This window comes from Lactuca serriola, chromosome 7 (genome assembly GCF_051521515.1).
Source record: "Lactuca serriola cultivar US96UC23 chromosome 7, Lser_US96UC23_V15, whole genome shotgun sequence".
Taxonomy (NCBI): domain Eukaryota; kingdom Viridiplantae; phylum Streptophyta; class Magnoliopsida; order Asterales; family Asteraceae; genus Lactuca; species Lactuca serriola.
Window position 1 is genome coordinate 100,946,009 of NC_136414.1, and position 14,934 is coordinate 100,960,942.

Here is a 14,934-nt window from a genome sequence, read left to right on the forward strand (position 1 = left end):
ACTGTGATGTAGGCCCGCTGCTATCGACTGCAATATTCGGGACTCTTCCGGGGTCATACCTGGCTGCCTGACAGGTATCCCTATGACTTGCTGTGGTGAGGGTGCTCTCGGTCCTGCATTGCTGGGTCCTACCCCGCTACGTCCTACCGTGCCAAGTCCTGCTGTGCTGGTGGCTATCCTCCCTGGAATAGGAACACTCTTCCTCGCCGTCCTCCGAATGCGAAGTCCATAAAGTGGTGGTTGTGGCAACACCGATGTAGGTGATGCCTCGCATCATTGACTCAGGGCGTTGTCATTGCTGATCTCCACCGAGTTTCCTGTATCTTCCGTGTCCTCTGATGGGTCTTCTTCTACCGAGGCGGGGGGATTACGTCGAGGGATAATAGTGACGTAGCCGGACTCGTCAGCTGATGCGGTAGCGCGGGAAGATGACGATGTTGACATAGTGGACTGAGACATAGTTTCAATGAGATATGAAATAAATGACAATGCATGCCTATAATATGCAATGCTTACACACACCAAAATTAACCTTTTGAATTTTTGAAATAAATTTTTCTCAAAATTTTTTGTTGAATTAAGGAAACTTAATGCGAGGCTTGAAACGGTTATATTAGAATTATGTTCAAAATGATTTTCAGCTTGAACTTTGAACAACAAAATTTTTCGGTGTGCGTACGGGCATTGCATATTATAGGCATTCATCTAGATACACTTAGAAACTAAGTGCACTTTTATAACAATGCCTTTATTTAGAAACATTCTTACCCCTTATCAAGTGCTAGGTTAACCACTTAGATTATATCACTAGCTGCTTTAGAAGCAATTCACATAGTGCTAAGAATGGGTATTCCTTGGTAACTATTGACTTTAGATGTAAGATTAGTAGCTAGATATGCACTAGTAATAATCTTAAGTTGAAACCTATACCAACTATTCCTCAATACCTCTTCATCGTCTTCGTACTAGAGTTACAACTAGGAAAAAGCGTTTCGATATCGACACGAATAATAATTGGAGCATCACGTAAGGAGATAGATGAATCGCCACTAAGCAATCACTTGGATATCATTGGCGGGCATTCCGGATTCGACTCACAAGGAGACACGGAGGTTTAACCCATATAAAAGGTCATAAACTGCATTGACACCATAAAACGTCTTACTAACAAATTTTCTTATCCTTTATCTTGGGGAAAAGACATTGGCACTCGCCTAAGACTCGCATTAGTATTTAGGTACGATCAGCTACACTAACATACTTATTCCTTACTTCTTAATCTTCCATCGAAAAGTTATTTCGTTTAATCGGTTTTATTTATCATCGATAAAATATTTTATATCCAATTCATTCAACTTAGTAGACATTTCCTAACAATTTAAGTCATATTCTCGCTAAAACTCTTTTGACAACTTGCTTTAATTTAACGCTTTTCTCCAAAACTCAACGTAACCAATATTGGTTTTTACCTTGCTATTTCAATTTCATTTCAAATCCATTTCAATGGATAGATGTGCTTTTAAAGGGCATAGAAACCATTTTAAACCTTGATTACCATTTTAGCACGTTTTCGAAAAACTTAGAAACATTTTCTTTTATAAAAGTGTTTAAATTCTATGATATAAAACATAGACATATGACATTGAAGTTCATATTACGTGTAAAAGCTTCATCGGATCTTTCAAACCACATTTGTTGTGACTTTTTGACCGCTTTCTCATTTAGACATTGTAATTTACTTTAATGTGTTTTCTTGAAAACACAACATGATATTTATGCAAATTTCTACTTCAAACATGTTTATAAGACATATCTAACGCTTGTAATTCAAAACATACATTATTTGTGTACTTTGCTTCAATGTAGTTTTATAATCTATAAGATTCTAAAATATAAAGCATTGCAAAACTTAGTGTTCACTTTCAAATTTCCAGTGGTGCACTTTCGACAATGCACAATTATTCATCTAAATATGTTAAGTCTTTACCTAATCCGTTTAACCATTGTTGGACTCCAGTCAAAAAGGTCAAAGCTGTCGGAATTTCAATTACAAGTTTTAGTGTTTCTTCTTTTTCACAATGGAGATTAACTTAATAGACAACTTGTGAATTTTTAGCAATCCTTGGCAAACACTTTAAAACTCACATATGTTTATTTAATCATCAATATACAACAAATATTGAAGTTTGAAATATATCTTAACCTGGTTTTAAATCTACCTATAGGTATTGTTCTTATAATTTTAACAATAGCAATCATTGTCGACGCTATCTTCCTTTTTCTTTCCCCCGAACTTGATTTCTCGCTCTCCTTCTGATTTTAGATCTCGCACGCCCATGATAGTAACGTATTACATTGTCTAACTTTGTTTCTGTCTATTTTGTTTCTCTTGGTATCATGTTCATATACATAAAGACTAGAAGTTTACCCTTTCGTTTTGAGCAATTAATACGTGTATAGTAATGAGGCATACATTTGATTTAGTCAACTTTGATATATTCAAATACGCCTTTTATCATATACATCTTGTTTTTTTTTCTTTGAAATCTACTATGAACAAATGATTCTTATTTACATTTGCCCTTTCGTTCTAAATTCGGAAACCTGATTTAAAATGTCATTTTCATTGTATTTTTCTTACAATTAGTACACAAGATGAATACATTTATGCTTATAATTTTGCTATATCTGAAAAAAAAATATATGTGAAGGATATGTATCCTTATGTTTCTTCTTTTATTTAAATACATCAAAAGTTTTGAATTTTTCGCTGATCTATTCTCTAAATGATTGTTTTTGTAGAAACACTAAACTATGAATGCACTATTTTCAAAGATTGACATTTTTACACCTCTCTTAAAATAGTATTTTACTTTGCAATTTTTAGTGAGTTCCTAAAACTCTCAAACTTGTTTTCATAAGTATTCTGACTCGTCTTAAACTTGTATTTGTTTTGACTTAGACAATTAGTCAATTTTACAAAAAGCGTAATGTCAATATTTCTAAAAAAAATCCCTTAATGACGACTTAAACATTTAACTTTAATTAAACTTTATATTATTTTACTACTTCGTTTGATCGCCACACATGTATTTTCATTATCTTGGAATTATTACATATTTTGATAATAGTGAGATTAATTATCATTTCTAAACATACATTTTGATAACAGTGAGATTTTTATCACTTCTAAACACTTAAAATGCTATCTACGCAATGTGATTTAATCGCCTCCATTTGCAACATTGACTCTCTAAATATATATACTCTTCGAATATGGTTCTATTATTGTAAGAGTAACCATAGTAGTAATTATAGTCTCGGAGGTCCTCAATCATTCGTAATTTATTTTGTAGACGACGTTAAATAGACTTTACATTTGAGATGTACCAAAACTTTGTTGCCTACCCTTAGTACGTATCTTTAGGAACTTACCCTTGATCATTTATTTTCTTTCGTGCTACCCCCTTCTTATTTCAAAATATATCTTTTCCAGATGTAGTAGCCAACCCGGAAGTGAACAAATTGTCCCTAATCTCTTCTTTATAAAGCGGCGAAGTTACACTTAGTGCAAATTTAGAATGCAACTTAAAGATCAATGCGGATTTAACGCTCAGTGCAGTTGGTGCATCATCGAAACTTATACCGCTCTCTTAATTCAGATAATATCTAACTAGATAATCTTTTCAACTAGGTCGCCATGGTCGGATCATGATTTCCATGATCAAAATTTCTTGCAATCTAGACTGTAGAACTCGAATTAGGGAAACATTAATTTGATTATAGCTAAAGAGTTGGGCTCTTCCCTCGAGGAATTAACCCAAAATAATCAAAGAGCTCTTCAAGTCACCACCTCTCCAATTATACAATTGTACTCGGCTGAGTTCTAATAGAATGTGTCACGAATTGAATTTCGGGACGAAATTCTTTCAACCGGGGGAGAATGTGACAACCGTCAAAATTCGAGTTAGTTCTAGATTTGAATAAACTTAGTTACACATATAGGCACTACACATATTAGACTTAGTAACTAGAAGCTAAGTTATAACCTAGTAGAATCTTGGAAACAGATAGAGACAATGGATAATGTGCTTGGATTTCACATTGGTATGTGAATTCTACGACTACTTAACTGTAGTGACTATCCATATTCGGGTTACTCTTTGACTTGAACAACATTTCATGAATTATATACACACATCATGCACTTGACCTAGAAGTAGAAGTGAGTTCAAAGTCTCATAGAAAGTTAAGTCAAAGTTGAAGACTAGGACTAGTATACTTGATTCCTCAAATTCGCTTGAATCTCGGAATCACTACATAGAATGCCAATAAACCGATAAAAAAAATTACAAACATTAATTATAACTATAAAAGAGTTATAATACCATAAGATAATTTGAAGTCTTATTTGATATTCAAAGTTTATTAAACTTCAAAACCCTAAAAGCCCTAAAACCTAAATTTTATAAAATTTGACATCAAGAATTCTATAAAAATAGTTATGAAACTTATAATATTATCTTAAAACAATTAAATTCAGGGAAATATAATCAAGGAAAATAAAAATTTAAGTCATTAACATTCATCCTTAATTTATAAGTCAAAAATCAAGGTTTCATGAATAAAAACTTGATTTTAGTGCACATTTTATATAAAATTTAGATATTTTATAAAATAACTTAAATTTTATAAAACAAAATGAATGAGAAAGGGTTATTATACTCAAAATTTCGGACCCCTCTCTTCCAATATATCTCTCTCTCACTCTCACTCTCCAACACACACACACATCTCTCTTCTTTCTCTCTCTAGAAAACTCTCTCTACCTTCTCTGTAATTTCTTTTCACCAAACACCACAACCACAGCCTCTTAACCACGAAATTATGGAGATTCATAAGGGTTTTTCAAGCCACAAATAAATTTAAGGTAAAGAACATACATCTCTTGAAGATCCACAACAATGATTTAAGCTATGCATGTGCATTTTACTTCAAAAACCGACTTCTACTTCATCATCTTCTTCAAACTTGTTTTATTTTTGTTAAAATGGTTTTTAGAACATCATGGATGTGTTCTAACACCATGCATGTATGATAAACAAGGTTGCATGTTCATGATCTTAGTGCAAAAATCGATTTTAAGGACTAAAACATCAAACTCAAGTTAAGAGTTTTTGAGAAACAAATTTTTGTTCATAAATGAATGTATACATTTTGATAGCCACCAGCACAGCAGGACTTGGCACGGCAGGACCTAGCGGGGTAGGACCCAACAATGCAGGACCGAGAGCACCCTCACCACAGCAAGTCATAGGGATACCTGTCAGGCAGCCAGGTATGACCCCGGAGGAGTCCCGGATATTGCAGTCGATAGCAGCGGGCCTACGTCACAGTCTCGCTGTGATAGCTGGGCATCGGGAAGTTTTGGATGAAGTCTTGACAAGAATGGAAATCCTGTTTCAGCATTCGATGGAGACTGCTGACACTGCTAGTGATGCTAGACGACTGGCATGTCGTGCGATGACCGCATATTATGTGCTTGTTGGGCTATTACTGATTGTGGTGTTGATGTTTCTCATTGGGATAGCGATTAGTGTTTGGTTCTGATTTCAATATTTTATTTTATTTTGTCATGAAATGAGAACCCATGTTGGGTGTCTTTTGGGAAAAACATTTGAAACTTTATTTTGGGATTGATGTATTGGCTTGGTTTTAAGACAATGTCAAATGGTAATGAAGAATTTTATTTTATGTTTGAAAACTTTTACTATGAGGTCAAACCCTAGAATTTATTTAGTCAATGGTTTAATAAAAAAAAAGATTTTTTTTTTCTTTCCTTTCTCAAATCTATATGCATAGTATTAATGCAACCCATTAATTTGACAACACTTATGGTTTTCAAAATAGTAGTGAACTAAATATTATACATTATTTTATGTATTTATACGTATTTCTACTCTTGTGTCATAGAACCATGTCAGGAAGGCCTAATCGCGGGCGCCCACAGAACGAAACACCCAATGTTGCTCAAATTGTAGCACAACAACTCATGGAAGCAATCCCAAACATTGTTACTCAAGTAACTGCAGGACTTAATGCTAACCAAGGAAGTAGTGGAGGAAACCGAGGAAACAATGAAAGAGAATGCAACTACAAGTCCTTTATGGCATGTAAACCTAAGGAGTTCCATGGAAAGGAAGGTGCGGTCGGGTTGCTGAAATGGATTGACAGCATGGAGTCGGTCCTTCACATTAGCAAATGCCTCGAGCGCAATAAAGTTGAGTATGCATCTTGCCTAATCCAAGATAGGGCATTAACCTGGTGGAATACTCTAATGCAAACCCGAGGCCGTACAACGGCATATCAGCTAACTTGGGAAGACCTAAAGAAGCTGCTGATAGAGGAGTATTGTCCCAAGGATGAACTTCAGAAGCTTGAATCTGAATTCTGGAACCATTCTATGGTTGGAACACAAATAGAGAAGTACACAGTCCGATTTCATGAACTAGCAAAACTGGTACCTCACATGGTTACTGCTGAGGAGAAACGGATAGATCGTTACATCTGAGGTCTGGCACCAGAGATTCGGGGACTGGTTACCTCAGCAAACCCAACTACTATTCAAAGTGCAGTAAGTCTAGGAAATCGACTAACCAATGATGTGATAAGGATGGGAGCATCAACAAAGGAAAGCTTTAGTAGTAAGAAGAAGCCAGTAGATCAGGGAGAGAAGAAGTATGGAGGCAAGTCAGGGAGGAAGCAGAAAGTCTCAAGAAACTTTATGGTAAGAGCCCAGGAGCAAGAACCAGTGAAAACTCAAGAACAGGAAGTGTAGGAGCGAAAGCAGTACTCAGGACCGCTTCCGAAGTGCAATAAGTGTAACTTTCATCACAAGGGAGCTTGCCCAGTATGTCAAAACTGTAAGCAAACAGGCCATTACTCGAAGTATTGTAAGTTGAATAAGGAGGGAAAAAGGGAATGTTACGAGTGCGGGAGTACTGATCATCTCCATAGAGCATGTCCCAAACTGAACAAAGGACCTGATAACAATGGACAAGGCCAAGCCAGGCAAAACTTCCAAGGAAATCAAGTTGGACGGCCAAGAGGTGTAGCCTTTGTGATTGGTGCAGAAGAAGCTCGTCAGAACCCTGAAGTGATAACATGTAAATTTCTCCTGAACAACCATTTTGCATCAGTAATATTTGATGCGGGGAGCAGATAGGAGCTTTGTTTCTTTAGCATTTAGACCGTTAATTGGCTTGAAATCGAAAAAGATGAGGAATGCTTATGCTATTGAACTTGCTGATGGGTATGAAATTAGGGCTAATGATATAATTCCTGGTTGTACTCTAAATTTAGCTGATAAACTATTTAGCATTGACCTAATTCCTATAGAACTAGGTAGTTTTGATGTGATAGTAGGGATGGATTGGTTATCCCAAAATAGAGCGGACATGGTTGTTACGAGAAAGTCATTAGAGTGCCTCTCCCTAATGGAGAAACCCTTATCATACACGGTGAGAAGCCTGGAAGAAGTTTAAACATAGTATCAAGCATGAAGATTCACAAATACCTGAAGAAGAAATGTATTGCATTCATGGCTCACGTGCTAGAAAGAGAACCTGAAGCTAAGCAACTCAAGGAGATTCCAGTGGTTCAAAACTATCCCGAAGTGTTTCCGGAGGAATTGCCCGGTTTACCCCCTCACAGGCAGGTCAAATTTCGGATAGACTTAGTTCCCGGAGCGACACCGGTAGCAAAAGCACCATATCGCCTTGCACCATCCGAGATGCAAGAACTATCCGGACAACTTCAAGAACTTCTAGACAAAGGGTTTATATGACTCAATTTGGGTCATAGTGGATCGACTGACGAAGTCTGCTCACTTTCTCCCCATCCAAGAAGATTTCAAGATGGAAAAATTGGCCCAAATCTACATCGACAAAATTGTTTCTCTGCATGGTGTACCCCTATCTATCATTTCTGATAGAGATAGTCGTTTTACAACACGATTTTGGTGGATGTTACAGAAGGCACTAGGAACCAAGATAGATTTGAGCACAGCTTACCACCCTCAGACAGATGGGCAAACAGAGAGAACAATACAAACATTGGAAGACATGCTACGAGCATGTGTCGTCAAGTTCAAAGGAAATTGGGATACTCATTTGCCTCTAATTGAGTTTTCCTACAATAACAGTTACCACACGAGTATCCAATGTGCTCCATATGAAGCATTGTATGGACGCAAGTGTCGTTCGCCCTTATGTTGGACAGAAATCAGAGACAGACAGTTGACTAGACTCGAACTTATCCAGGAAACATCTGACAAGATTGCTATCATCAAGGATAGGCTTAAAGCTGCTAGAGATCGTCAGAAAAGTTATGCGGATAATCGTCGAAAACCATTAGAATTCCAAGTAGGAGACAAGGTACTTTTAAAAGTGTCGCCTTGGAAAGGGCTTATGCGTTTTGGTAAGAAAGGAAAAACTAAGCCCGAGATATGTTGGACCCTTTGAAGTCATTGAAAGGATTGGTCCGGTAGCTTATAAACTCCAATTGCCCCAAGAGTTAAGCGCCATTCACGACACATTCCACGTCTCCAATCTTAAGAAATGTCTAGCCAACGAAGCATTAATAGTACCCCTGGAGAAAATTAAGATCAATGATAAGCTAAACTTCGTTGAGGAACCGATAGAAATCCTTGACAGGGAGGTAAAACAACTTAAGCAGAGTAAGATCTCGATTGTGAAAGTTCGATGGAACTCAAAACGTGGGCCGGAGTACACCTGGGAGCGTGAGGACTTCATGAAGGAAAAGTATCCACAACTTTTCCCATGCGATGACAAGTGATGACATAGAATGAATTTCGGGACGGAATTCTTTTTAAGTCGGGGATACTGTGACAACTGTCAAATTTAGGTCATTCTCGAACTCATGCATCTTTATAAAAACCATTCATGCACAACATACCATCGCCTAGTAGTATAGATTAGGTCAAAATCTTGCATAAACTAGGATCCAACTAAGATCTAGGACTAATATACTTGACACTTACAATTCTAGTAAGTTGCTTAACTACAATAGGAAATGCCAATGCGATAATTTGAATGAAACTTTCAAGCTTAGTTATAATTGAAAAAGGGTATAAAACCCTAAAAATAAATTAAAATATTCTAATTATACTTCATTATGATGATGAATATCAAACAATATTCCAAAACCCTAAGAGAGCTAAATATCCAAACTTATAAATTATAAAGCTTAAAAACTTTATAAAATTTGGCTATAAACTTTCTAATATCAAATTTTTATTAATCAAATTATGATTTATAATCAATGAAATAGAAATTAAATTATCAAGTATTAATCATAATTTATTAGTTAAAAACAAGATTTTTAAATAAATCAAATTTGCTTAATAAACACTTTTATAAAATTAGGGTTTTTATAAAGAAAATAGAAGGAATTTTATAAAAATTGAAAATTAGGAGAGAGGAGGCTTAAGGCATGCAAGAGCCGGCCATTCTCCCCTCCACATGCCCTCTCTCTTCCCAAAACACAATCATTAAGCTAAAACCCTCACACTTCCTCTTCTCTCTTCACTCTCTTACACTCCACTCTCCTCTCACACAAACTCTCTTCCTTTCTCTCTCTAACCCATGAAATCCTCCCTTCCTCTGCCATAATTTCGAGATTTATGAGACCTTGAAGTGTTCTTACTTCTCTCAAAGTCAAAACCAAGGTAAACAACAACATCTTCTCTCATAGTTTCATGATTTTTACTTCCTCTTCTTCTTAGTTTTCTCTTCTTTTCGGATTCTATGCCTTTCCATGGATAGAAATCCTTATTTTTCCCTTGTAGTTTGTATATTCTCACCATAACACAATGCATGTGTTTGAAATGGTGAAAATCCGGGATCAAACCCATGCAAGGAGTGAAAATGATGCACATATGTCCATGTGACTTCAAAACCAAGTATTACATCTTCTTCTCCATTTCTTTTGTGTTCTTACATGATCAAAAGCATTTAAACCATTTCTAGTACATCTTGGATGCTCATTCACTCCATGCATGTGCTAGAAATCGGACCTTAACAAAGGCATGCATGATGTTCTTGTCAAAATATCTTAAGAATGCACTCAAAGCAAACATGCAATCTGCCAGATCACTTTGTTCGACTTTGAACGACCATAACTCGGTCATTACTTAACCAAATCATGATATTCTTTTTGTATTGGATAGCTCCATGAGTTAAATTTCAAACCCGACTGGTCTCACTGTAAAATATTAAATATCCGATTTTTGGAAATTTTTACAAAATAGTTGCGCAAACAGCTCTTTTTCTATGATCACCATTTTTGCCTTGCATGATCAATGGCCTTAAACCCAACCATAAATCTGAGGAAAAATACTTTAGAAACTTAGCATATCCAGTGAATGATGGCTGAAATTTCGTGTCTTAAAACGTCACTGAATGGGCTACACGAATTCATGAACTTCAGCCACATTTACATCTCATGCACCATTGCATGCAACATTTCTTAACTTGTTTGGGTTCATTACCCCTATTTCCCTTGTGAATAAATTTTTAACATTTTTCCTTTTGAAAGCCCTCACATGCATGTGATAATCTGTAAAATACCAAAAGTTTTTATTATTTCTTTGATTTATTAAAATTGTTGCAAGAAACCAAGGGCATAAATCACCTAAAATACTTCCGGAGGTCTATAAATCCTGAATAAATTCATGGATGACCCCTATGGTGAATAATGACTCCTCACTAAATTTCATCAATTTTTGTTGCTGTTTGGTATGATTTCCGATTTTCTTTTTGTTAAGATATAATAAATCACAAAACCACTTTAGAGAGTGTAAAAATTTTATCTAACAATTTTCACATACCTTACCTGTGATGGGTGACTCGGAAAAATAATTTCAACATTTTTCATCATGCCTTGCTATTTTTCCCGATGAAATAGAAATATAAATTAACATGCATTAATCATAATTAATTAGTTAAAAACAAGATTTTTGAAATAGAAATATAAATTCCCCTCCCCCATGCTCCCTCTTCCCAAAAACTTCAATCATTAACTCATTTCCTACACTCTACCTCTTCCCTCTTCACTCTCTCACACTCCACCCTCCTAACACATAAACTCTCTTCCTCTCTCTCTCTAACTCACGAAATTTCTCTCATTCCTCTGCCAAATTTCGAGATTTTGAAGACCTTGAAGTGTTCTTACTTCTCTCAAAGTCAAAACCAAGGTAAACAACAACATCTTCTCTCATAGTTTCATGATTTTTACTTTTTCTTCTTCATAGTTTTCTCTACTTTTCGGATTCTATGCCTTTCCATGGCTAGAAATCCTTATTTTTCCCTTGTGGTTTGTAGATTGTCACCATAACACAATGCATGTGTTTGAGATGGTGAAAATCCGGGACCAAACCCACGCAAGGAGTGAAAATGATGCACATATGTTCATGTGACTTCAAAACCAAGTATTACATCTTCTTCTCCATTTCTTTTGTTTTATTGCATGATCAAAAGCATTTAAACCATTTCTAGTACATCTTGGATGCTCATTCACTCCATGCATGTGCTAGAAATCGGACCTTAACAAAGGCATGCATGATGTTCTTGTCAAAATATCCTAAGAATGCACTCAAAGCAAACATGCAATCTGCCAGATTACTTTGTTCAACTTTGAACGGCCATAACTCGGTCATTACTTAACAAAATCATGATATTCTTTTTGTATTGGATAGTTCCACGAGTTAAATTTCAAACCCAACCATAAATCTGGGAAAAAATATCCTAAGAATGCACTCAAAGCAAACAGCTCTTTTTCTGTGATCATCATTTTTGCCTTGCATGATCAATGGCCTTAAACCCAACCATAAATCTGGGAAAAAATAATTTAGAAACTTAACATATCCAGTGAAGGATGGCTGAAATTTCGTGGCTTAAAACCCCACTGAATGGGCTACACAAATTCATGAACTTCAGCCACATTTACATCTCATGCACCATTGCATGCAACATTTCTTAACTTGTTTGGGTTCATTACCCCTATTTTCCCTTCTGAATAAATTTTAAGCATTGTTCTTTTTGAAAGCCCTCACATGCATGTGATAATCTGGACATTTTCAAGAGCTTTTATCATTTCTTTGATTTATTAAAATTATTGCTAGAAGCCAAGGGCATAAATCACATAAAATACTTCCAGAGATCAATAAATCCGGAACAAATTCATGGATGACCCTTATGATGGATAATGACTCCTCACTAAATTTCATTAATTTATGTTGCTATTTGGTATGATTTCCGATTTTCTTTTTGTTAAGATATAATAAATCACTAAACCACTTTAGAGAGTGTAAAAATTCTATCTAACAATTTTCACATACCTTAACTATGATGGGTGACTCGGAAAAATAATTTCAACATTTTTCATCATGCCTTGCTATTTTTCCCGATTTTTAGTAATTATAATGGTTTTAAAATAGCAAAAATAGTTCTGATTATCCAAAATTCAGGAAAATTTACCAGAACATCATATTTTACAGTAGGAGGTTACATAAAAATTTTGATGATTTTTCTCTACAGTAAATTATTTTTCTCTTATTTTCTAAAGTTAATTACACATAAATACCCAAAACCAGATTATACATTATGAAAACCACTTTTGATATTTTTCCCAGGTTATTTATATTGTAAATGATGTTAAAAAAAATTTTGGTAATTTATTTTAACTTTTTAATATTATTTCTTCAATTAATGATTATTTAAAGGAATAAAACAAGGAAAAACAGAAATACCCATTGAAAAATATCTTTTATATTTTTCCCAGCATATTTATGTACAATAACAGTTAAATAAAAAGTTTGGGTAATTTTGGAAACTGTTTTATATTTATTTCAATTTTTATTGCAATAAATGCTCAAAAATCATAAAATATAATTAAACAGCTTGGAAATCCATTTTTATATCTTTCCCAGCTTAGTATTGTGTAATATCAGATAAATAAAAAGTTTGAGAACTTTTATCCTTTGAATGCTTTTTTTCGTGAATTTATGTTGTTATAAAGACTTAAAATTTGGAAAATTTATATTCCAAAGTTGTAATTAATCGCACGACTTGTAGAATGTCGTTATTTCAGAAAAAGTGTAACCAGTTAATATAAAATCAAATACTAAAACATAAATTGGCATTTCACTATATGTAGAATTTAGTATATTAGCATTAGATTTAGACATGGAAACTCACTAGTGTGTGTTTGATGTCGTAGGATCCCGGTAGTAAGACGTTGGTGCATTCCGAAGTACCACTTGTATCTACTCGAAACAATGTGAGTATTCACGTACTCCCCTATTTTCGGTTTTTATGTTTTGGGGTGGAAAAACATGTCCAGAAAAACTATTATTTGTATGCTGTATTTAAATTGATTTGTATCAAATACGATTGCTATTGTATTGCTATGTTTCTTTATGTATGTCTATGCAACACGGAAAATGAGAACTTATCGTACTAAGGCCCTTCCCTTATCTCTAACCATTAACTCTTTGAGCCAATGGTCATTATGGATAGCGCTATTAGGAATTGACAACTCCTCACTCGCCCGAATCTCTGGAGTGTATGATACCATATTCATCTATGGAACGATAAGCATAGATCTCGATAGGGCTTCAGTCATAGGTTTGGTTGAGACTCATTGTTTGCTCATACACATACAAACTCGTTTCTCGTTATAGCAATAAACTTGTATTCATTAATAGCAATCAACTTTGTTTATCATTAAAGCAATGTACTTGTATTACGAAAAACCTTATTTCAAGCTCGATTTTATAAACTTGTGAACTCACAAACTATTTTTATAGTTGATTCTCGTTTTACATTCTTTTTCAGGAAATAATTAGTAAGTGGATGTAAAGATTCATCATAATAGAGCATGTTGCATCGTGTTGAAGCTATTATGAAGCTATATTTTGAACAATGTTGTTATGGAAAAACTTGTACTTTGGTTCGTTTTAAACTATGGGTTGTAAACTTTTAAATACTGCTATGGTGATGTATCTTTATCTTTTGCAATGAAACCGTTATCGCTGTCATATCTTGCGTTTCCGCTTTAGCGGGGTGTGACAGAAATGGTATGATTTAATGATAAACAGAGTTGATTGCTATTAATGAATACAAATTTATTGGTATAACGAGAAACGAGTTTGTATGTGTATGAGCAAACAATGAGTCTCAACCAAACCTATGACATAAGCCTTATCGAGATCTATGCTTATCGTTCCATAGATGAATATGGTATCATGCACTCCAGTGATTCGGGCGAGTGAGGAGTTGTCAATTCCTAATAGCGCTATCCATAATGACCATTGGCTCAAAGAGTTAATGGTTAGAGATAAGGGAAGGGCCTTAGTACGATAAGTTCTCATGTTCCGTGTTGCATAGACATACATAAAGAAACATAACAATACAATAGCAATCATGTTTGATAATAACCAATTTAAATACAACATGCAAATTATAATTTTTCCGGACATGCTTTTCCACCCCAAAACATAAAAACTGAAAATAGGGGAGTGTGTGAATACTCACAATGTTTCGAGTAGGTACAAGTGGTACTTCGGAATGCACCAACGTCTTACTACCTAGATCCTACGACATCAAACATACACTAGTGAGTTTCAATGTCGAAATCTAATGCTAATATACTAAATTCTACATATAGTGAAATGCCAATTTATGTTTTAGTATTTTATTTTATATTAATTGGTTACACTTTTTCTGAAATAACGAAATTCTACAAGTCGTGCGATTAATTACAACTTTGGATTATATAAATTTTCCAAATTTTAAGTCTTTATAACAACATAAACTCACGAAAAATAGCATTCAAAGGATAAAAGTTCTCAAA